Source organism: Equus asinus, chromosome 2, assembly GCF_041296235.1.
Source record: "Equus asinus isolate D_3611 breed Donkey chromosome 2, EquAss-T2T_v2, whole genome shotgun sequence".
Lineage (NCBI taxonomy): Eukaryota > Metazoa > Chordata > Mammalia > Perissodactyla > Equidae > Equus > Equus asinus.
Window position 1 is genome coordinate 115,691,351 of NC_091791.1, and position 21,659 is coordinate 115,713,009.

Sequence of the window (21,659 nt, forward strand, 5' to 3'; positions counted from 1 at the left end):
ATAAAGTGTCCTGTCTCTGTCCACTGAAAGGGTATATTGTGATTACTTTAAAAGAGAAAGATCAGCATCCAGAAATTGCCTGGTGGTCACTGAACTGAAAGAAGCATATGAACATCTAGGCAGAAAACAGGCTGAGTTCAAATTTCTCCGCAACTACCCTCAGTGCTAAAAGACAGTAGAAATATTTTTAAAGGAAGCAGTGTGACTCAAGAACTTTATTATTCCCACAAGAGATATTGTGAGGCTTGTAAAAACTCTCCAGATGGATATCAGAAGCCATTTGGGAAGAGAACAGGGGAACACGACAAACAAACTGTACAATGAACTCCAGACAATTGAAAGAGGAATTGAAAGAAAGCCCTTGAGAATTCCTCCAGTATTACCGATAAAACGATACTGTGTGATCTGAGAATCCGTTTAAATATAGCACTAAGACCACATAACTGTGGAAACCGAGGTTACCTAAGAGAGGGCAAATGTTATGCATCTTGATAATGTAAGACTATAACACAAACAAGACAAACAGGAGAAATGGGAGGGGCGTGAAAGGAAGGATGGGCATGCAATTCAGTCATCTCTCAAAGCACAAGTGAGTTGATACCAACTCTAAACACAAGGCAGCTAGCAAATGTATTCCACGGTTTTCCCCGAACTTTACAGAAATTGAACAGAGACTACAGCTGCTCCCCAAGTCCACTTCTTCTTCCTGGGCATCCAGCTAACTGACGTGGCTGTGTGCCGAGTGGATGGGGGCACACCACTTTCCACACATGGACTGGCCCTGACTCCAGCACCACCACCAGGAGGGGCTCAGTGATCTGGGGTTATGTTGGTAACCACAGGCTGACCCACCCAAACCAGGAAAGACATGTTTTAGGAACTTTCACACACCAAGAAATAACACCATTAGCTTAAATTCAGTAAACTCTTCATTACTAAATAAAAATAAAATTTAAATGAATATTTTAAAATAGCATATATTATAGACTAAAAATGTAATAATTACTGATTATTACAATAGGATTAAGTGAGAAAAAAGGAAAATGAAGAACAATGGGTACTATCTGCGCCTATGTGTTTAAACATGAAAAAAATAAGATGCATACTTGGACATCCACAGACTATTTCTAGAAAGATACTCAGAAGCAATTAACAGTGGTGCCTCCTGAGAAAGGCACTGGGGTCTGGCATAAGAAAATAACTCACATTTTACTATATACTATTGTTTTGTTTGAATTCTTTTAACTGGTGTAAATACTCACTTTTTCATTAAAAAAACTGAATAATCAAAGGAAAAGAGCAAAAATAGTAAGGCTTTATTTTTGTGGCATAATGTTCACCCTTCTACCTTTCTGTATGCATAAGAAGGACTGTGATGCTGGGTGTAGGATTTGGGAAGTTCTGTATTAGTTTTATCTTTCTAGATCTCAGTACTTCTTAAGGAACATGTTTTACAAAAACTTTCCCCCAAACAGATGGTTATATTCAAATCATCAAATTTAAAGTGGAGCTCACTAAGGGCCGCCTTCTTCTCAACTCCCTCTCCCCTCCATGTGTTAATTAAACTCATCAAAAGTCTGTTAAAAAATTAATGCCAATGGCACACAGTGGACAAAGGTTTGAACACTCCTTTGGTGTGCTCCCTAAAAAGGAAAGCGCCCAAGGAAATTCTGACATATATCCAAAGGGTACACATTGCCTTCTCTGGCTCCAGGCTCTTTTTGGTAGGTCCTGGGGCATCCCACGAGCTCATGAAGAAGCTGCTTGCTGGACTCGCTCTGGAGCTCCTGGACAAGCTCCTCCCTTTCCCAGGTGACCTCACTCTAAAAGTTGATGACAAGTATGTGATGATGGGCCCCTGTAATCCTTGAAACAACCCTGTGATGTGCCTTATCTCACCCCCATTGCGCAATGAGGAGATAGAGCTCAGAACAGTGAAACCTCTCGCCAAGTCCCCCAGATTCCCAGCGATGGGGCAGGTCCCTCCCCAGCCCCAGTGGAGAGGAACTAATGCCCACACAGTTTGGTTTCTGTCCTGAAGAAAGAAGGGCTGGGAGAGAAGCCACAGGGAACTGACAGGTGCCCTGGACATGCTGTCACCTGTGAGGGGGTGTCACCTGTGGGGACGTTGAGACTGGGAGAGGACCTAACTCAGCCAGGGACTCACAGTAGGATGCAGCACCAAGGGAAATAAAACCCAGTGTGTCCAGCCTCAAAGCACAGCCTCTCCTAGACAATCCCCCTAGGGCCTGGGGCTGAGGCTGTCTTACCCAGGCCAGCCTGGGCACTAATGGGCTCCTCTGTAGGCACTTGAGTGCCCACAACATCCCCTCTGGACCCTCTGGAAAGCAGAGCATGCTGGGGATGCAAGACGTCATGGGAGTGGAAGGAGAAAGCAAGTGAAAAGCCACTAGACAGTCAGGACAGGGGCCTGACATGGACCCACTCTACTCAATGCCTTGAGCATGGGGATCCATCTGGCGGACATTCACAGGGCTGGCCTGAGCCAAGTGCTTGTAAATGTTCAGCATGAGCAGAGGGGTCAAAAACAGCCTCCTCAAGTTTCACCAGCCCAGAGATTTGGGGAAAATGCTAACCTATGAGAAGGTTACCTAGGGAACAGGGTTGCAGCCTCATGCCTACTGGGTCCCAAAGAAACAACCTGATCATGGCTGACACTTGCCTGCATTCAGCCTAAGAGTCTGGCACTAGCAAACCTGTGGGCCATCCTCCTCTGGGAGCCACTGGGAGTAAATTAACAGCTTCATGACAAATTCTATGTCTCCAAGTGACTTATGCTCTTCCTACAGTCCCTCCAGGTTTTCAATGCTGCTTTTGAAAAGTAACTGCAATGACAACAACGTTAACAATAAGAGTTTCTTACATTTGTATAGTCTTATACAATTTACAAAGTGCAAAACTGAAGCTGGGGTTGGGAAGGACTCTGCCTCTCCCTGAGAATGTGCCTAGGCTGTGGAGTCCTCTGACTCTACCTGGCCACCCCAGAGGAAGCCATGGCTCCCACCTGTCTGTGCTCCGCCAATGTGGTGTCTCCATGTGTGGCCTCTCCACCACCCTGGAAGCTGCCCAAAGATCATGCAGTGCCCAGTTTTCCTGATATCACCCCTCCTCGGCCCGGGCCAGCACCAAGGCCCTTGGTGGAGTCTGTTGCTGGGGCAGCCAGGCGTCCACTCTAAGGGTGCTTCCTCAGGTCTTTCTCCGCTGGCCCACTCAATGCCACAAGGAATCCTGCCTGCCTCTTGGGCAAGATGAGGAACTGACAGGTAGGGGAGGCAGGAATCTGGGGTCCTGCATGCTGTGGGCTTGGCAGTTTCCTGAACTTAGACAGGTCATCCCAGCACGCTGAGGAGTAGACAGCCAATGTGCCTTCTGGCCCAGAAAATATCTCTGTTTCTTTTCCTCCCTGTTAGCAAGAATGTGACATGAAGAGTGCAGGCTTGAGGTCAGGGTGTCCAGGTTTGATTCTAGACTGCTCCACAGCACCCTTAAACACTTGACTTTCCCCTCCCTGGCACCCTGGGCACTCTTGTACTACAGACGGCTAATACTTGATTGCAGGCCTTTTCTTGGTAATGCCCAACCTCATCTCCTTCCTGGGTCCCACATCTGGCCTCCAAAGTGCACCCCAGGTGCACCCAGAGTGTGAGGGGGAGAGGAAGGACCACAGACTTTCCATTCTGATACAGGGCTTTTCTGCCGTGAGCCCTCACTTTATTACCAAGTCTACAGTGCTTCAGTTCTCATCAGGTAACTTTTGCAGAAGAAAGAACATTGAAATGGGACAAGAGAGAAGGCTAATTACTTATAAGAAAAATTTCCTAGTAGTACTTTATCCAGAAAGCATCATTTCCCCTCAAGACTGCGAGGACAGATCTGTCCATCATGGAGTCGGGGTTCTGTTCTCTTACAGGAAGTTGGGTAGATCTTATTCTCTTGCTAAACTGAAAGAACATTAAGGCAGGGGATAAGAATCTTGCCCAGAGGCAGAAAGGTGAGGTCCAAGAATCCACTAGCCCCCTGGGGACCCTTCAGAGTAGGGAGCCAAGCCCATGAGAGAGGCCAGGCAGGTAGCAAGAGGGCAGTGCTGGTCAGGGGACCAGAGTGGACAGCACAGGCGCTGGCCAGAATCAGGATGTGGAGGGAAGACCAAAGGAACCATTAGCCCTGAGGTCCCATGCCCCTGGCTGTGCAGCATGGATGTCACAGAGTGCTGCTGTTTCAAGGCCCCTCTGCAAGCCTCGACAGCGAAAAGTGTGGTGGGGAGGAGATTTCTTAACAATCTACAGTGGAATAATTTGTCTTATCAAACAGATGTAGCTAGTCTTCCCTAAGACTGCATACAGTGTTTGTGATACATATAATGGAAAACATGAAACTGTAACTCCCCTTAGGATGTGCGCTCTGTTGTATGACAAGCAAGTCCCATTACAGCGAATCGGTAAATAATCTGGCTTTTGTTTATTTTGCATATTCCCAAACTGCGGGCTGAAGTTTGAAAATGTTTCAAATTTTACATAAGTTACATTCTCAATTACAACACTTTTTGAACTCATGGAAGCTACACAATTTTAGAAAGAATAGTTAAATTTCTAATCTTAATTCCCGCGAGACCAGTAAATGAATTTAACAAACACAAATTGAGAGCTTGTTCTGAACAAGGTGCCTTGGAGATGCAATAAAAACTAAGGCACAGGCTTCCCCTCGAGGAGCTTAACAGTCAGAAGGAGAAATGCTGTGCACACAACTCACTGGTCATTATAAATACTTGCTAAAATGCTCCATATTCTCCTCGATCCAAGAAATGGATACAAATATTTTTAAAAGACACCTAACTGTTCCTACCTGTTCTCTCACAGTGATGAGTAGAGCTTTCTTTGCCCCAATTAGCCAGCACTTGGAGAGAACTAGGGAATTATTTTGCACAGAATCATCGAGTAGAATGGGATATCAGAAGGCAGGCAGCCACATTTCTTCATTTTTCATGAGAAATTAAGACCAAGAGACTGTGTCCAAAGAGAGGGCTGAAGCCAGAAGGTGGCCTCTAGGCTAGGAGCTCTCTCGCCAGCAGGCGGGGCCAGCATTCACCACAACGGGCAGCAGGGCCATACACAGATGTCCATCCGTGTCCATGTTTCTGGCCTCACCTCCAATTAATCCACAGGAATGGAGGAAGTTTAATTTAAATGCAACAATACACTGATCTTCTTCTAATAAACTCCAAATGTTAAGCAGTGGAATTAATTTGCCCGTGTCGACGCCTGTCTGGGGCCTCTGATGCCTTAAGTACCCTTTGTGACGATGCTTTTCTGAACACTTCATTTGCCAGACTGTTCAAGGGATAAGTCAACTTTGATAGAAGAAATCTAAGGAAATCCTGTCAACCTCGTCCAGTGCAGGCAAAAGATCCAGGGCAGACACTCGGGCTGACAGCACATGCCATGCCTGAAACCCAGAGTCAACTGGCCACTTCCAACCAAGTGGACCTGAGGGCTCAGTTCACAGCCAGTACCTCAGACAAGACAGACTTTACAAACGGAACAGTCAAGGGGTATGTACACAAACTGCAACCAATCCTTGCAATTCCAGGCCACACGTTTCCACCTGTAGAAAATGAGAGTTCATCTTGTACCTCATACTCCCAGCAATGGTACTGTCAGATTTTTTCAGCTTTTAATCACTTTAATAGATGTGTGGTAGTATCTCATTGTTTTAATTTCCAAGAGACCCAGTTTGGCCTTTCAATTTGTCTACCAATAATTGCACACCCACGGTGCTAAGTTAAACAGATTGCCACAGAGCTTTCACTCAACCTAATAAATGACTGGGTTTGCAAAGGAGCCGCTTCCATCCATGTGGGCCTGCATTGTTCCTGAGGAGGCAAAGAGACCTCTGCACCCTTCATCACAGTCAACATCCTGTGGCCTCAGAGCCCAGAGACTTGTTCTGGGAATGGCAGCAGGCCTACAAGGTAGGGTGGACAGAGAGGTCCAGACATCAGCCTGGCCGTGCACTTCCCCCAGGGGTAAATGCCAACACCATCTGAGCTGGTGGGAGCTCAGGTCATAGTCACTGCCCTTCACTGGCACTGACTGGCAGGATCCGCCATTGAAATGCTTTTCTCTTTCCTCTTCCCCGCCTCTCAGTTGTTCATGTAAAGGACTAATCTTTCATCAACTCCAAGAGTAAGAAAATGTGTACTGTTATGATCCCATCCAGTGAGACCTTGGGGCCCTATATTTGCATGCCCAGCAGCACCCAAGATGTAGGAAACACAACCCAATTCTGTAGGAGTTTGCAGTCTACTCTGATTCCAAGGAACTTCCTTTGGCATGTTCTAACAGAGCTGGCTAATGATTCTAGACAAACTCTAAGAATCACCAAACCATTGACGGTCCTCCATCTTTCCTACCCAGGCCTCCTTCTTCCTCTACAAAAAACATCACAGCAAGTTCATCCAAGCAATGCCTTGAGTTATGAGTGCAAACTATAAATCCATCAACTGACAAGGGAGAGAAATTGGGCTAGTGGTGAGTGAGACAGACGTACTCTGTCTCCAATTCCTTTTATTGGAATGACTGATGGCTCTTTATAATTTAAATACCCACTGTGTACACTCCCATCTGCTCCTCCCTGAAGCCTGCAGGAGGCCAGGGCAGATTTCTCCCCTGGGGGCCGCCTGGGACTGTGCCCAAGGTCACACAGCTGGTCATCCCTTCCAAGTTGGCTGGCAACTTGTACCATTTATTTTTACTGTTCAGTGGTGATTCTTTCAACAGATGGTATGTTATTATTTAAAAGGCTGAAAAACAAATATTCTAATTCATATATTTTAAAAAGATTAGTTAACTGTATATCTTGGATGGGGAACGATCTTTTATAAAGACATGAAAAATTACACATGCAAATGTGTTGCCCATTCTTAAATAACACACATTTTCTCCAACCTTCACATCATCACTAGAGAAACCATGGGGAAATGGATTATAACCATAGTCTTTGAACTCCAAGATAAAAGGGTCCGGAGGCAGTTTTAGGGGTGGGAGGAGGGCACAACACGTCCCAGGACATGGTGCTCCGTGTGGTCTCTTCCACAACAGGGATGTGCCAGGCCAACCCTAAGATTACTTTAAGAAGCAGGAGAGCCCTGTGTCATAGATAATCCTACAATGGAAGCACAGAGGTGATGTGGGTAAACCATGGGTGTGCCAGCCCCAGGGCAGCAGAGCAGGGTATTCTCAGAGGGAGCAAGGCTTGCCCTGGTAGGGACAGCACCTGAGTCACCTGCTCCTGCTCCAGGAAGCCACCCTCTCTGGGATCAGCTCCTGTCTCAGGAACTGAGAAACTTAATCTAATCTCACAGAGGGGCGGGTAGGTGGTCTGTTCACACCAACCCTTAGCCCGACATGAAACTGCAGTAATCTGACAAAACAACTGAATGAAACAGAAAAGGAAGTGAATTTCAAAGGTTTCATTTTCTTTCATAAAAGTCAATACAGTATCTTATTCATATATATTCATTCAGACATCAAATTTCCATTATATTTTAAAGGAAAAGTATGGAAGAATAAATGAAGCTCAAATAGAAAATATTTCCTTGGAAGGAGAAACTCAAATTTCTTCAAACCAAGAAAATGAGTTTACTTTAGACTTATCTGCTTAAACCAAGAGAGATGTATTTAGAATTTGCATTAGGCTTAATACACATTTGACTTCTAAGAACGTGAGATGGAGTACAGCAGAAATCTGCAACAGAAAGGCCGGGGGTTTCGTGGAATCATGCAATTTTTCTAGATAAGGCCTTGGAGACACGTGAGGCTAACTCTCATCCAGGTTGGCCAGCTGTGGCCGAGGCAGGAAGAAATGCAGGGTCTACTGCCTCCTAACTCCAGTCTTCATCCCACCCCCTGCCACCACCTGTTCAAGAGATACTGCATGCAAACCAGTCAGCTAATCTTGCCTCCACAAGACGGGTAGGTAATAAGACAGCATCCAGCCCATCCACAATTTCAGAATTTACAGACTTATTTTCAACCACCTCCCAAGTCTGTTACTATGAATGATAAAGAACTCCGTCCTCAAAGTGTGGCGAAGGCGGCTCCGCCCCTGCCCACTCTGTCTCATCATGCTAAGGCCATCTTATTCTTGGTCTGACACATGGACTGCCTGTGAATGCAGCAGTCTACCAAGTCTACCAAAGAAAACTCGACTTCCAAGTCTCAAGGGTAAAATATTTTCCAATTAGATATATTACAAAATGGAGCCAGCATGTTTTGTGTCCATTTAAACGCCAGTGGATCTCAAGATTCCCTTTGAGTAGGATATTCTGAGGTTGTCCTAAGGATGGACATCTTTTTTAAATATATTAATTAACTATTTATATCTTAGGAAAAGTCAATTAAATAATTTAAAACTTCTAGAGTAACAAAAGTCTTTAAGAAAGGTTCATAGGCAGCTGGTCTAAGTTCTAAGCACTAAGAAGACAAAGTTGGCTTTTTCTTCTCCAGAAATGGCCTCCTGAAGGGCAGGACTACAGACTGAGGTGCCCAACTGTGGTCTCCAGGGAAAAGATCATGGCCACAGAGCCTTGAGCTAACACCTCAGGCTGGCCCTGCACATCTCTGTAGAGGGTGGGTACTTGGGAAGGGGTCATTTCACCAGGTATGACAGCGACAAGCAAAATCCAGAACATGTTGGCAGTGTCCTGCCTCTGTTCGCTGTGATATGAGTTTTCTACTGCTGTGTAATAAATTAGCACAAACTTAACTATTTAAACAAGGTGAATTTAACCCAAGTACAGGTTGGTGGGTCCTCTGTTCAGGGACGCACCAGACTGAAATGAAGGTGTCAGCCTGGGGCTGCAATCCTCATTTGAGACTTGGCGTCCCCTTCCAAACTAACTCTCAGAACTCAGCTTCTTGTGGTTGTAGGGCTGAGGTCTCTGGCCAGGGACCCCTCTCAACCCCTAGAGGTCATTCAAGATTACTGGCCATGGGGCCCCTAGGAGGTTTCCACCATGGTTGTTAGCTTCCTTCCTCTGGCTGGACATCTTCTAAAATGACCGGGTGCCACCTATTTTTTTATCCAGAGGCATTTCCCCATGTAGCCATTTAAAGTGCTCCAAGTGAAAAGCCTGGTTCAGCACAAAGCAGAAAAACAAATTAGTCCCTTTTGCCCCTTTGAAATCAATAATTCAGTTTTACGTGCATTTTCCATGAAATACGAAGTATAAAGAAATATCCAGTCATAGCATTTGGATAGTTCTCTGGCAGATCTTTTCCCTTCAAAGTGTGATGTTTCCTTTTTGAATGTGGGCTCCATGAAGAACTTGGGGAAGAGGAAGTATTCTTTGTTTTTCAGTACATGTCTAGATACCATGATGATCATCCAAGCCATGGGAAATACCCATGCCAGCCTAGCAAGATGACCCTCCATGCAGAAGCTGGCCTCTCTAGGCTGTTCTGCTGGGGAAACCTCACGGGGAACTTGCTGATGAACAACCTGGCACAAACTTAGAGTCAGATTAAGCACATTTAAGTGAAAAGCACAGTTGCCTTTTTTCTCCTGTTTTCATTTTCTATGGGAAAAGAAACGTAGTGATTAAACATTTGCTTTTCTCCATCAGAGAAACCCTGAGACCAATAATCCTTGCAAGGCAGGGAGATAAACCCCCTGGGAGATGCCACTGATACAGAGTCCCAGGGTTTAAGTCAATAGAAGTCAAACCCAAGAGAAAACATTACAGGTGGGTTGGGGGCATTTCCACTGGCTGTCCTGGCTGACACCCTCACGCCCTCCCAGAACGAGGTTGCAGGCTGGCAGTTCCACAAGGCCAGCTCGCTCCTTCCCCAAGCCAACACTCTCCCTTCTGCAGACTGAGAAGGCACCGAATTTTCAGACTAGAACCAAGAGCTACGCTTCAAAGACTGGAAGCTATTACAATCTCCCTGTCCCAGGGAGAGTAGTCTATGTTCTGGAAGCCACAGCCTCTGGCTATTCAAGTATGTGTCCGTCCTTCCTTCAGTTTCCATCCCTTAGGCGACAGGCACACAGAGGCGCGGCGCACACACAAGCACACACGTGCACATACATTCACACTCCCCCCAACTTGGCGATCCCGGATCTCTCTCAAGGTGGCTCAGGTAGAGGCCCGCCAAACCGCGTTTAGCACGCCCCCTGCTGGCCCCTCGGGAGCTGACTCAGCCTTTATTCTCCGTGCCTAAGACAGGAATAAATGACCTTAAGATCCAAAGGGAACAAAAAGAAAAGCCAACGCAATTCTGACTTCTTAGAAACGGAAGACATGATACGCTAAGCATAAAAAGGGGATGAAGAAACTTTAAAGTGATTGTTTTTTAAATGTTTTAGGAAATAAGTGATGAATAACTAAAGATTTAGTGGAAACACTTTTAGTTGTATTTTCACAAGCACTACAGTGAATTAAACAAAAAAACATTATGGTGAATATTTTCCAAGGTCTATAGGTGAAAGAAAAGTGGATATGTGGCCAGAGTGGTTTCCACGGACTCAATTTCTAAAGAGTTCACAACCCCGAGCCTTAGAAACCAACTTTAATACTACTGAGAATACTTCAATTACAGAAAAATCTCAGCCGTGACTTAAGAGCCCAAGTTCTAAAGCAACTATGCAGCAGGGGCAAAGTCTCCAAAAAGATGCACATCTGGAGACGATTCTGCTACAAGCTTCCCTGTCTCACCCAGCCTTGCCATTGCGAATACATTTGGCACCTTCAGGAGGTGAGAGGCCATGTACATACTGCTTGCTTCAGAGGGAGGTGGCCCTCCCCTTCTGCACATGGTGAGAACAGACAGTTCAGCTTCTCCACAACTCCAGTGATGGCCTCCACCAGGGCGGACGGCCTCAACAGTTACTTCCTAAGGGCGAACCTGCCACACAGGATCCAGGCTGAGACCCACACCTGGCAAGACTCCATAAAGCACTGGTTTCCATCCATTGCCACCCTGAAAGTCAAAGGCCTAATGCAAACCACTGCTTCTCCATTTTCCTCACGTGGATCTAGGGTTCGAAAGCTTCACATTCCTGATCAGACTCAAACTTTTTTGTGGCATATGGTATTAAATTCCTTACAGATCCAATGTGATCTCACTAATAATTTAAGCCATGCTTGTTTTAACCAATTAGGAGTAGTCATTAATTATTAAATACAAAAATGTCAATACTTTTGTCCCTTATTGAATATCCTTTCATTTGATAGGCTTAAGTATATATGCAAACTGTCTTGGGAACTGCTTACTTTTGTTCCCATAATAGTCGGTACTAATGGAACACTCACACACACAATAATCATGACATGCTGCTCACATTTAGGGGGGAAATTCCTCCAGAACTTGGTGTGCTATGCAGGCAGGTCTCCAGCCTCTGTGCTCTCCTCACCTTCTTTGGGTGTTGAATTGGCCTTGGAGGCTGGTGGGACACACAGCTGTCATGGTAAGGAAATGAAAGGCAGGGAGCACCCCAGAGCCACTGCCACCCCATTCCCCAGGGCCGGCTGCTCCCTGACCCATCCTGGGGTGGGGGGCAGTGATGGAGAAGAAAGGAGACCTGCAGATTTTCCTGAAGCAATCGAGGCCCGTAAAGATTTAGACACCACTGTCCACGTCTTCCTGGACACATCACCTGCCACGTCAAATACAATATCTTTTGAAATGTTTTGTCTCACGGTTCACTTTCATTTACAAAGATAAGGCAAGGTAATTTAGGATGTGAGTGTCACGCATGACTTTCCCCTGGATCCTTGTGCTGTGGATGAAGCAATTCCCAGATCCGTTAGGATCTAACAAGTTTCCCTTCAGCCACTCTCAAATCTATTAATTCTCAAGCCAATTAATATAAATAAAAACCGTTTTCACTCGTGTAAAGCTGTTGAATTTAGGAAGCAAAGGCAAATCCATTTTATTGCAAAGATTCTCCAAGGGCTGCAATAGCGGCACCGGGAGGAGGGTACACTTGAGCGGTTGTGTCCAATGAAGGAAAGTTTTTGTTAATGATGACATCACTGACATCTCCCAAATTTAAAGGAACACTTAAAGCACAGCAGATGCAATTTTTTACCCTCCAGTGAGAAGATACTAGGGAAGGTCTCCGGGTTCACCGCCAAATTGCATTAACGGTTCGCCTGCTGTCCAGCCTGACCTAGAGAAGCCAGCGAGCGGTGCACCGGGCCGTGGGGGCCCACGCAGCTACAGCCCGGGTGCCCGGCTAGTGGCCTCACGCGCCGCTCCTCGGCCGGCCGGGCCATGCCTGGGACTCTGCCGGCGCCGCTGGACCCCCAGCGCACCCACACGGACCGAGGGCCGGTCCCCCACGCCTGTCATCACGTTCCAGTGCAGACAGCCAAGGAACCCCGAGGAGATGCCGGCTCCAACCCAGCGAGAGCGCCGCGCCCTGCCCCGGAGATGCGCGCCGCGCCGGGCCAGAGCCGGTGGCCGCGGCGCCCGCGGGGTCCAGAACGGAGCCCGCAATGCAGACTCGCCAGCAAGCCCAGCGCGGGGCCCGCGACCCCCGCGCCCCTCGCGCCCCCGCGCCCTGGCCCCAGGGCCGCCTGATCTATGCGCCCACCTGCCTTGCCGCGAAGGGACGCGCCGCCCGCGCTCGGACAGCGCACCTGCCTGGTCCGCGGCCCCAGCCCCGCCGCCACCGGCAGCACCAGGGCCAGCGCCGACTCACCTGCCGCGCCGCGCCGCTCCGCTCCGCTCGGTCAGCCCGCAGCGCCGCAGTCACCGCTACCCGACTTCCATTTTCTCTCGCTTTAAAGGAAAATCGGATCAGCTGTTTTGCTCGCGCTCCGGCTCCGCGACCCCCTCCCCAGCTGCTGCTCGCGGTCTCGGGGGCCTCTCCTCCCCCGCCTCCTCCCGCGCTCCGCTCCGCCCCTCGCGCCCCTCCGCTCCGCCCGCGGCCGCGCGCAGTGCCCGCCTCCCGGCTCCGCCTGCAGCCGACCGGCGCGCGCCCTCCCCTGACGTCACCGGCCGCAGCCGCGCCCGACACCCCGCTCTCGTGGACGTGCGCGCGCCGCAGCCGCCTCCGCCCCGTGCTCGTGGCCACAAGCCGCGCCGTGGACCGGAGCTCTGGGGAAAGCGCACGGCGCCCCCACGTCCGCGCCCCAACGTCCGCGGCCCCGCGCCCGCGCTCCCACGCTCGCCCTTCCCGGTGCCCCGGGGCACCTGCCTCCGGGGCTGCGGGAAACGCTGCTCAAATGGCCTGCCTTTGCCTTCAGCCTGCCTTTCTCATTTCTTCCTCTCTGTTCTCTCTTCTTTTCTAAGTATCCCAAACTTTCTCCCACCCATCCTGTCTCGGCTCCACTTCCAAGCCCTGCTCCCAGGCCAATGCATCACATCTAATTCAGAGTTGGTCCTTTTGCCTCCTAAACCGGTTCTCTGACCTTTCTCCATTTCTTGCTTCCTCTTAATACTTTTTCATGCCCCCACTTCAGATGGTCTCCTCGCGGGTGTCGAGGCCTGCCCAGTGCTCTCTGCCTACCCTCACATCACCCATCACCCTCTCGGTGTAACTACGACCCCTCTTCCAAATAGTACCTTATGTTGCAGATAGCTGATACCACCCTCATGCGATTCTTTTTTTTTTTTTTAATTAATGTTATGATGATTACAACTTTGTGAGATTTCAGTTGTACATTTTTGTTAGTCATGTTGTGGGTACACCACTTCCCCCTTTGTGCCCTCCCCCCCCTCCCCCCCCCTTTTCCCTGGTAACCACCGATCAGATCTCCTTGTCAATATATTAACTTCCATCTATGAGTGGAGTCATGTAGAGTTCGTCTTTCTCTGACTGGCTTATTTCGCTTAACATAATACCCTCGAGATCCATCCACGTTGCAGCGAATGGGCCAGTTTTGTCTGTTTTTATGGCTGAGTAGTATTCCATTGTGTATATATACCATGCTTCTTTATCCAATCATCACTTTCTGGGCATGTAGGTTGGTTCCACGTCTTGGCTATTGTAAATAATGCTGCGATGAACATAGGTGTGCAAGGGACTCTTGGGATTTCTGATTTCAGGTTCTTAGGATAGATACCCAGTAATGGGATGGCTGGGTCATAGGGTATTTCTATTTTTAACTTTTTCAGAAATCTCCATACTGTTTTCCATAGTGGCTGTACCAGTTTGCATTCCCACCAACAGCGTATGAGGGTTCCTTTTTCTCCACAACCTCTCCAACATTTGTCGCTCTAGGTTTTGTATGTTTTTGCCAATCTAACGGGTGTAAGGTGATATCTTAGTGTAGTTTTGATTTGCATTTCCCTGATGATTAGCGATGATGAACATCTTTTCATGTGTCTATTGGCCATATTCATATCTTCTTTTGAGAAATGTCTGTTCATGTCCTCTGCCCATTTTTTGGTCGGGTTGTTTGTTTTTTTTGTTGTTAAGCCGTGTGAGTTCTTTGTATATTATGGAGATTAACCCTTTGTCGGATAAGAGGCTTGTAAATATTTTTTCCCAATTAGTGAGCTGTCTTTTTGTTTCAATCCTGTTTTCCCTTGCCTTAAAGAAGCTCTTTAGTCTGATGAAGTCCCATTTGTTTATTCTTTCTATTGTTTCCCTCAACTGAGGAGTTATAGTTTCGGAAAAGATTCTTTTGAAACTGATGTCAAAGAGTGTACTGCCTATATTCTCTTTCAGAAGACTTATTGTTTCAGGCCCAATCTTTAGGTCTTTGATCCATTTTGAGTTTATTTTGGTGTGTGGTGAAAAAGAATGGTCAATTTTCAATCTTTTGCATGTGGCTGTCCGGTTTTCCCAGCACCGTTTGTTGAAGAGACTTTCTTTTCTCCATTGTAGGCCCTCTGCTCCTTTGTCGAAGACTAGCTGTCCATAGATGTGTGGTTTTATCTCTGGGCTTTCAATTCTATTCCATTGATCTGTGGACCTGTTTTTGTACCAGTACCATGCTGTTTTGATCACTGTAGTTTTGTAGTATGTTTTGAAGTCAGGGATTATGATTCCTCCGGCTTTGTTTTTCTTGCTCAGGATTGCTTTAGCAATTCGCGGTCTTTTGTTGCCCCATATGAATTTTAGGACTCTTTGTTCAATTTCTGTGAAGAATGTTCTTGGGATTCTGATTGGGATAGCATTGAATCTGTAGATTGCTTTAGGTAGTATGGACATTTTAACTATGTTTATTCTTCCAATCCATGTGCATGTAATGTGTTTCCATCTCTTTATGTCGTCGTCAATTTCTTTCAAGAAAGTCTTGTAGTTTTCATTGTATAGATCCTTCACTTCCTTAGTTAAGTTTATCCCAAGGTATTTTATTCTTTTCGTTGCGATTGTGAATGGGATTGAGTTCGTGAGTTCTTTTTCTGTTAGTTCATTGTTAGTGTGTAGAAATGCTACTGATTTATGTATGTTGATTTTATACCCTGCTACTTTGCTGTAGTTGTTGATTATTTCTAATAGCTTTTCTATGGATTCTTTGGTGTTTTCTGTATATAAGATCATGTCGTCTGCAAAGAGCGAGAGTTTTACTTCTTCATTACCTATTTGGATTCCTTTTATTTCTTTTTCCTGCCGAATTGCTCTGGCCAACACCTCCAGTACTATGTTGAATGGGAGTGGTGAAAGTGGGCACCCTTGTCTTGTTCCTGTCCTCAGAGGGATGGCTTTCAGTTTTTGTCCGTTGAGTATGATGTTGGCTGTGGGTTTGTCATATATGGCCTTTATTATGTTGAGGTACTTTCCTCATGCGATTCTTGACAATCATTATTTTACTCCTAGTTTAGGAGGTTTTGCTTGGTTTTAAACATTATGTTTAATATTATTTAGTAATTTATTTGACTTCTTAAACAGTAAAGTTGACTCTTGATGTACAGGCCTGTGATTTTTAAATACTTGCGTGGATTCCTGTAACCACCAGTAGTCAGGATAGTCACCCAAAGAACTCCTTCGTGCTGCCCTTTTATAGCCACACCCTCCCCCAAACCCTAATATGTTCTGGCATATGGCAATCACTGATATGTTCTCCATTGTTACAGTTTTCTCTTTTTGAGAATGTTATATACATGGAATTATGCAACATGCAACATTTTGAAATTGACTTTATTCACTTACCATTATGCCTTTGAGAGTCACCGTGTTGCTTCGTCTATCAATAGCTCTTTTTATTATTGGGAACTATTCCATTGTTTGTATCACGTTTTGTTATTCATCCACTGAAGGATATTTGGGTGGTTTCCAGTTTTTGGCGATTGTGGATAAATATTCTATAAACAGTTGCATGCAGAGTTTTGTATGGAGAAAAGTTTTCAAGTTAGTTGGGTAAATACCTTGGAGTGCCAATGCTAGGTCTTATGGTAAACTTGTTCAAGGTTATAGGAACCCTCAAACAGTTTTCCAGAGTGTCTACACCACTTTCATAGTATATATATTATACATATACATAGATACATATATATGTATTTTCCATTTTCATAGTACATATATTATATACATATACATATACATAGATACATATTTTTTCTTTTAGACATTCTCATAAGTGTGGAGAGATATTTCATTGTTTTAATTTTCAATTCTCTAATGAAAAATAATATTGATCATCTTTTCCTATGCTTATTTGCTAACTGTATATCTTCTTTGGTGAGAAGTCTGCTGACATCTTTTTCCCATTTTTAAATTGAATTTTTCGTTTTCTTATTATTGAGTTTTAAGAGCTCTTTGTATATTTTGAATAGAAGTACTTTATATGATATGTGTTTTGCAAATATTTTCTGCCAGTGTGAGGCTTGTCTTTTCATTCTCTTAACAGTGTCTTTTGCAGAGCAGAAGTTTTTAATTTCAATAAAGTCTGTCTTAGCATTGTTTTCTTTCAGGGATCATACTTTTTGGTATTATGTCTAAAACCGTTGCCAAACCCAAGGTCACATGCATTTAAGTCCATGTTTTCTTCTTGAAGTTTTATAGCTTTACATTTTACGTTTAGGTCTATGATCCATTTTTATGTAATTTTTGTGAAAATGTAAGGTCTGTGTCAATTCTTTTTTTTTTTTTTTTTGCTTGTTGATGTTCAGTTGCTCCAGAACCATTTGTTGAAAAGACTATTCTTTCCCCAATGAATTGCCTTTGCCCTTTTGTCAAAGATCAGTTGACTATATTTGTTTAGGTCTATTCTGTTGTGTTGATCTGTGTGTTTGTTCTTTGACCAATAATATCACACTGTCTTGATTTCTATGGGTTTATAGTAAGTCTTGAAGTTGGGTAGTGCCATCTTCTGACTTTGTTCTTCAGTATTATGTTAGCTATTCTAGTTCTTTTGCCTTTTCATATAAAGTTTAGAATCATTTTGTAGATATCTACAAAAAAATTTGTTTGGATTTTGATTGGGATTCCATTGAATCTGAAGATCAAGTTTGGAAGAGTTGACATCTTAACATTGTTGATGAATCCATGGATATGAAATAGCTCTTCATTCATTTAGATCTTCTTTGAATTTTTCAGCAATGTTTTGTAGTTTTCTGCATAAAAATCCCATACATATTTTGTTAGAGTTTTATGTAAGTATTTTATTTTGGGGAGCTATTGTAAATCATATTATTTTTAAATGTCTAATTTCAGTTGTTTATTGCTGGAATATAGAAAAGCAATCACCTCTTGCACATTGACCTTGTGTCTTGCAAACTTGCTATGCTTGTTCCAGGAGTATTTCTTTCTACATAGAATATTGTTATCTACCAATAGAGACATTTTTCTTTCTTCGTTTCCAATCTATATACATTTTATTTTATTTTCTTGTCTTATTGAACTAGCTGGGACTTCCAGTATGATGTGCAATAGGAATGATAAGAGAGGACACACTTGCCTTGTTCCTGATTTTAGGGGGAAGCATCCAAGTTTCTCATCATTAAGTATGATGTTAATTATAGGGTTTTTGTACATATTCTTTATAAAATTGTGGAAGTTCCTCTCTATTCCTAGTTTTCTGAGGATTTTTTTTAATTGAGTTTTCTCAGATGCTTTTTCTATATCTATTGATATGATCATGCAATTTTTCCTCATTAGCCTGTTGGTGTGATGGATTACCTGTTTGATTTTCAAATGTTGAGACAGTCTTGCATCCCTGGGATAAATCCCACTTGGTCATGGTGTATAATTGTTTTTGTATGTTGTGAGATTCAATTTGCTGATATATTGTTGAAGATTTTTGCATCAAGAGAGATATTGGTTTGTAGTTTTTCTCTCTTGTAAAATCTTTATCTCATTTTGATATTAGGGAAATGCTGCTCTCATAGAATTCCTTAGGAAGTGTTCCCTCTTCCTCTGTCCCCTGAAAGAGATTGCAGAGAATTGGTATAATTTCTTCCTTAATTGTTTGGTAGAATTCACGGGTGAAACCATCTGGGCCTGGTGATTGTTTTGGAAGGCTTTTAATTATTGATCCAGTTTCTTTACAGACATAGGCCTATTTGGGTAATCTCTTTGTTTCTTGTGTACATTTTAGTAATTGTATCTTTCAAGGAATTGTTCCATTTCTTATAAATATTCAAATTTTTGGGTATAGAGTTGTTCATTGTAATTCTTAATTATTTTTTTAGTGTCCATAAAATCAGGAGGAATGAACCCTCTTTTGTTTCTGTTACTGGTAAACTACGTCCAATATATTTTTTTCTTGATTTGACTGGTACAGTTTTATAAATTTTCATGATCTTGTCAAAGAACCAGCTTTTGGTTTTGTTAATTTTAATCTATTTTTTTTGTCAATTTCACTTATTTATTCTCTACTTTTCATTATTTTTTTCCTTCTTGCTTTAACTTAAGTTGCTCTTTTTTTCTCTAGTATTCTAATGTGGGAGCTTAAGTTGTTGATTTTTTTATCTTTCTTCTTTTCCATTTAATGCTATAAATTTTCCTCTAAGCAGTGCTTTTGCTGCATACCACACATTTTGATAAGTTGTATTTTCATTTTCATTTCATACAATATATTTTAATTACTCCTGTGACTTTGACCCAAGTATTTTTAGAAAGTATTGTTTAGTTTCCAATAATTTTGGATTTTCAGCTATCTTTCTGTTCTTTTAGACAAGATATATTTGGGTCTGTTTTGTTATCCACTCTGGCAACATCTGTCTTTTAAATGATGTGTTTAAATCATTCACATTTAAGGGGATTATTGATATATTTATATTAATACCAAGCATGTTTGTAACTATTTTCTGTTGGTTGCCTATGGCTTATTTTTCTGCCTTCTCGAGTTTTAATTGAGCTTTTTATATGATTTCATTTTATCTTCTCTCTTAGGGTACCAATTAAACTTCTTTGAAGAATTTTTAGTGCTTATTCTACAATTTTCAATATACATTTTCACTAGTTTATGTAAACCTTTAAATAACCCTATTCAGCTTCACATGTAGTATATACATCTTATAATCATGTGTTCCCAATCCCTTTTCCCATTCCTTGTGACATGGCTGTCATTCATTTCACTTATCCATGTGCATAATTTCCCAACACTTTTGTTAATGTCATTGCTTTAAGCAAAGTTATCTGTTATACCAACAAAGAATAAGAAAAAAATATTTTATTTTACTTTCATTTATTCCTTCTCCAACTCTTCCTTTCTTTATAGACCAAAGTTTCTGACCTATATCATCTTCTGTCTGTCCATAGAAAATTGTTCAACAGTTCTTGAAAGACAGCTGTGATGTGAATTGCCTCAGCTTTTGTTTGCCTGAGAAAGTCTTTATTTCTCCTTCTTTTGAAGCATAATTTTGCTGGGTATAGAATTCTAGGTTGATTGTTTTCGTCTTCCAACTCTTTAAATATTTTAGTCCACTGTACTCTTGCTTGCATGGTTTCTGATGAGAAGTCTGCTGTAATTCTTATCCTTTATTGTTTTTCCTGTATGAGTAACACCTACCCACCAACCCTTGGTCTGTCTTCTTTCAAGATTTCCTCTTTTCTTGGTATTTTGAAATTTGAATATGAAATGCCTAGGTATAGTTTGTTTTGTCTTGTTTTGTGTTGTGTAGTTTTATCCTGATTGTTGTTCTTTGAGCTACATGGATGCATCTGCATCTATCTTCATGAGGAATATTGGTTTATAGTTTTCTTGTACTATCTTTGGTTAGTTTTGGGGTTGGAGTAATATTTTTTTGGGGGGGGCAGAAGATTAGCCCTGAGCTAACATCTGCCAATCCTCCTCTTTTTGGTGAGGATGACTGGCCCTGAGCTAATATCCATGCCCATCCTCCTCTACTTTATACATGGGACACCTACCACTGCATGGCTTTTTGCCAAGTAGTGCCATGTCTGCACCTGAGATCCGAACCAGTGAACTCTGTGCCACTGAGAAGAGGACTGTGCAAACCTAACCACTGTGCCACCAGGCCAGCCTCAGGATCAGGGTAATATTAATTTCATGAAGTGTCCGATTTTCTGGAAGTCATTCTGCAGAATTTGTGCTAGTTCTTCTTTAAATATTTGGTAGTTTCACCAATGAAACCGTGTGTGTGGAGTTCTCTTTTTCCAAGGTTTTTAACTACAAATTCAGGGGGGTTTAAATAGATATATATATGGAACTATTCAGGAATTGATACACAACTGTATGAGTTTTCTCTCTTGATCTCTTTCCTCTCCACAATCTTCTCCACTTTTTCAACTTCCTGGGGCCTTCCTTCTTGGTCTTCCAGCCAGAAAACTCGGACTATAATTTCCCCACTCTGCCACACACATCCCACAACTATGTCTCTATCCAGGAACAAGTTTCAGAGTACAGATAAAGAAAAAAATAGTGGGTGAAACATTCCCCACACTGTTGGGAACTCATCTCCTCTAGTCAGAAAGAAGAGTCATCTCCATCAGAGTTTTAGGTGCCTGCCTGCCCTCAATTGCCTCTGCTGCCACCTCCACCACAATACAGTATTTATTGGGGGCCGAGGTAGGAAAGAGGGGCCAAAAAACCCACAAAACTTCTCTTCCCTTTTCACCTTTATAGGTTCTCTTTCATGCTTCTCAGACCAGAATAACTGAGGGATTCTCTTGATGCTCTTTCTGTCCATATCCAGTGTGCTTCTGGGTATAAGGCTACATCTGAGTTTGGGCAAAGAGATACCAGGAACAAAAATGGTAAACTCAATGCTGTTTTGGTGAAACCTTGAATACTCATCTCCTTACCCAATCTGCCTGCTACCACTGAAGTTTCAGAGTTGTCAGATAGCTGATCTGTGCATTCTGTCCAGGAAATGAAGCGGTTGCCAGTGGAAAGACTGGGTAAAATGTTCGTTTCTAGAACCAGAACCCCTGTTTCTTATTAAATGCTCACAATGTATCTATAGTGGGCCACAGTATTCATCAATATGTTTTGTAGGATTCTAGCATTCCATCATAGGCATCTTCCATGCTTGTTGCACATCTTCCTGTTTCTACCATTACAAAATGGCATTATCATGTACATCTTTATGCACAGAGTTTTGATAGTGTTGTTTTTGTTTATTTGGGACTGAATCCCCAAAGTTTACTCTCTAAGAACAAGTTTAGGAACATTTGTTAGCTCATGATACACACTATTAGATTGTTTCCCCTTGGGAATAACCCTGGTATGCTCCATGTGTGCTGTATGAAAATACCCATCTCATGCTCTGTCCAAA

The 21,659-nt window shown here is 43.5% G+C and overlaps 1 protein-coding gene across 5 annotated transcripts in view; it reads right to left on the bottom strand.

Annotated features, from left to right (window-relative positions):
* The window catches only part of OTUD7A (OTU deubiquitinase 7A), a 392,936-nt gene extending 380,002 nt beyond the window's left edge, over positions 1-12,934 (bottom strand). For 3 of the 5 annotated variants that reach the window (XM_070496818.1, XM_044763182.2, XM_070496823.1), the window contains exon 1: positions 12,727-12,934. The gene's annotated coding sequence lies outside the window, so the exon portion shown is untranslated. The remainder of the gene's footprint in view (positions 1-12,726) is intronic. The other 2 variants (XM_070496820.1, XM_070496801.1) reach the window with 1 other exon arrangement.
* Between the last annotated feature and the right edge of the window lie 8,725 nt (positions 12,935-21,659).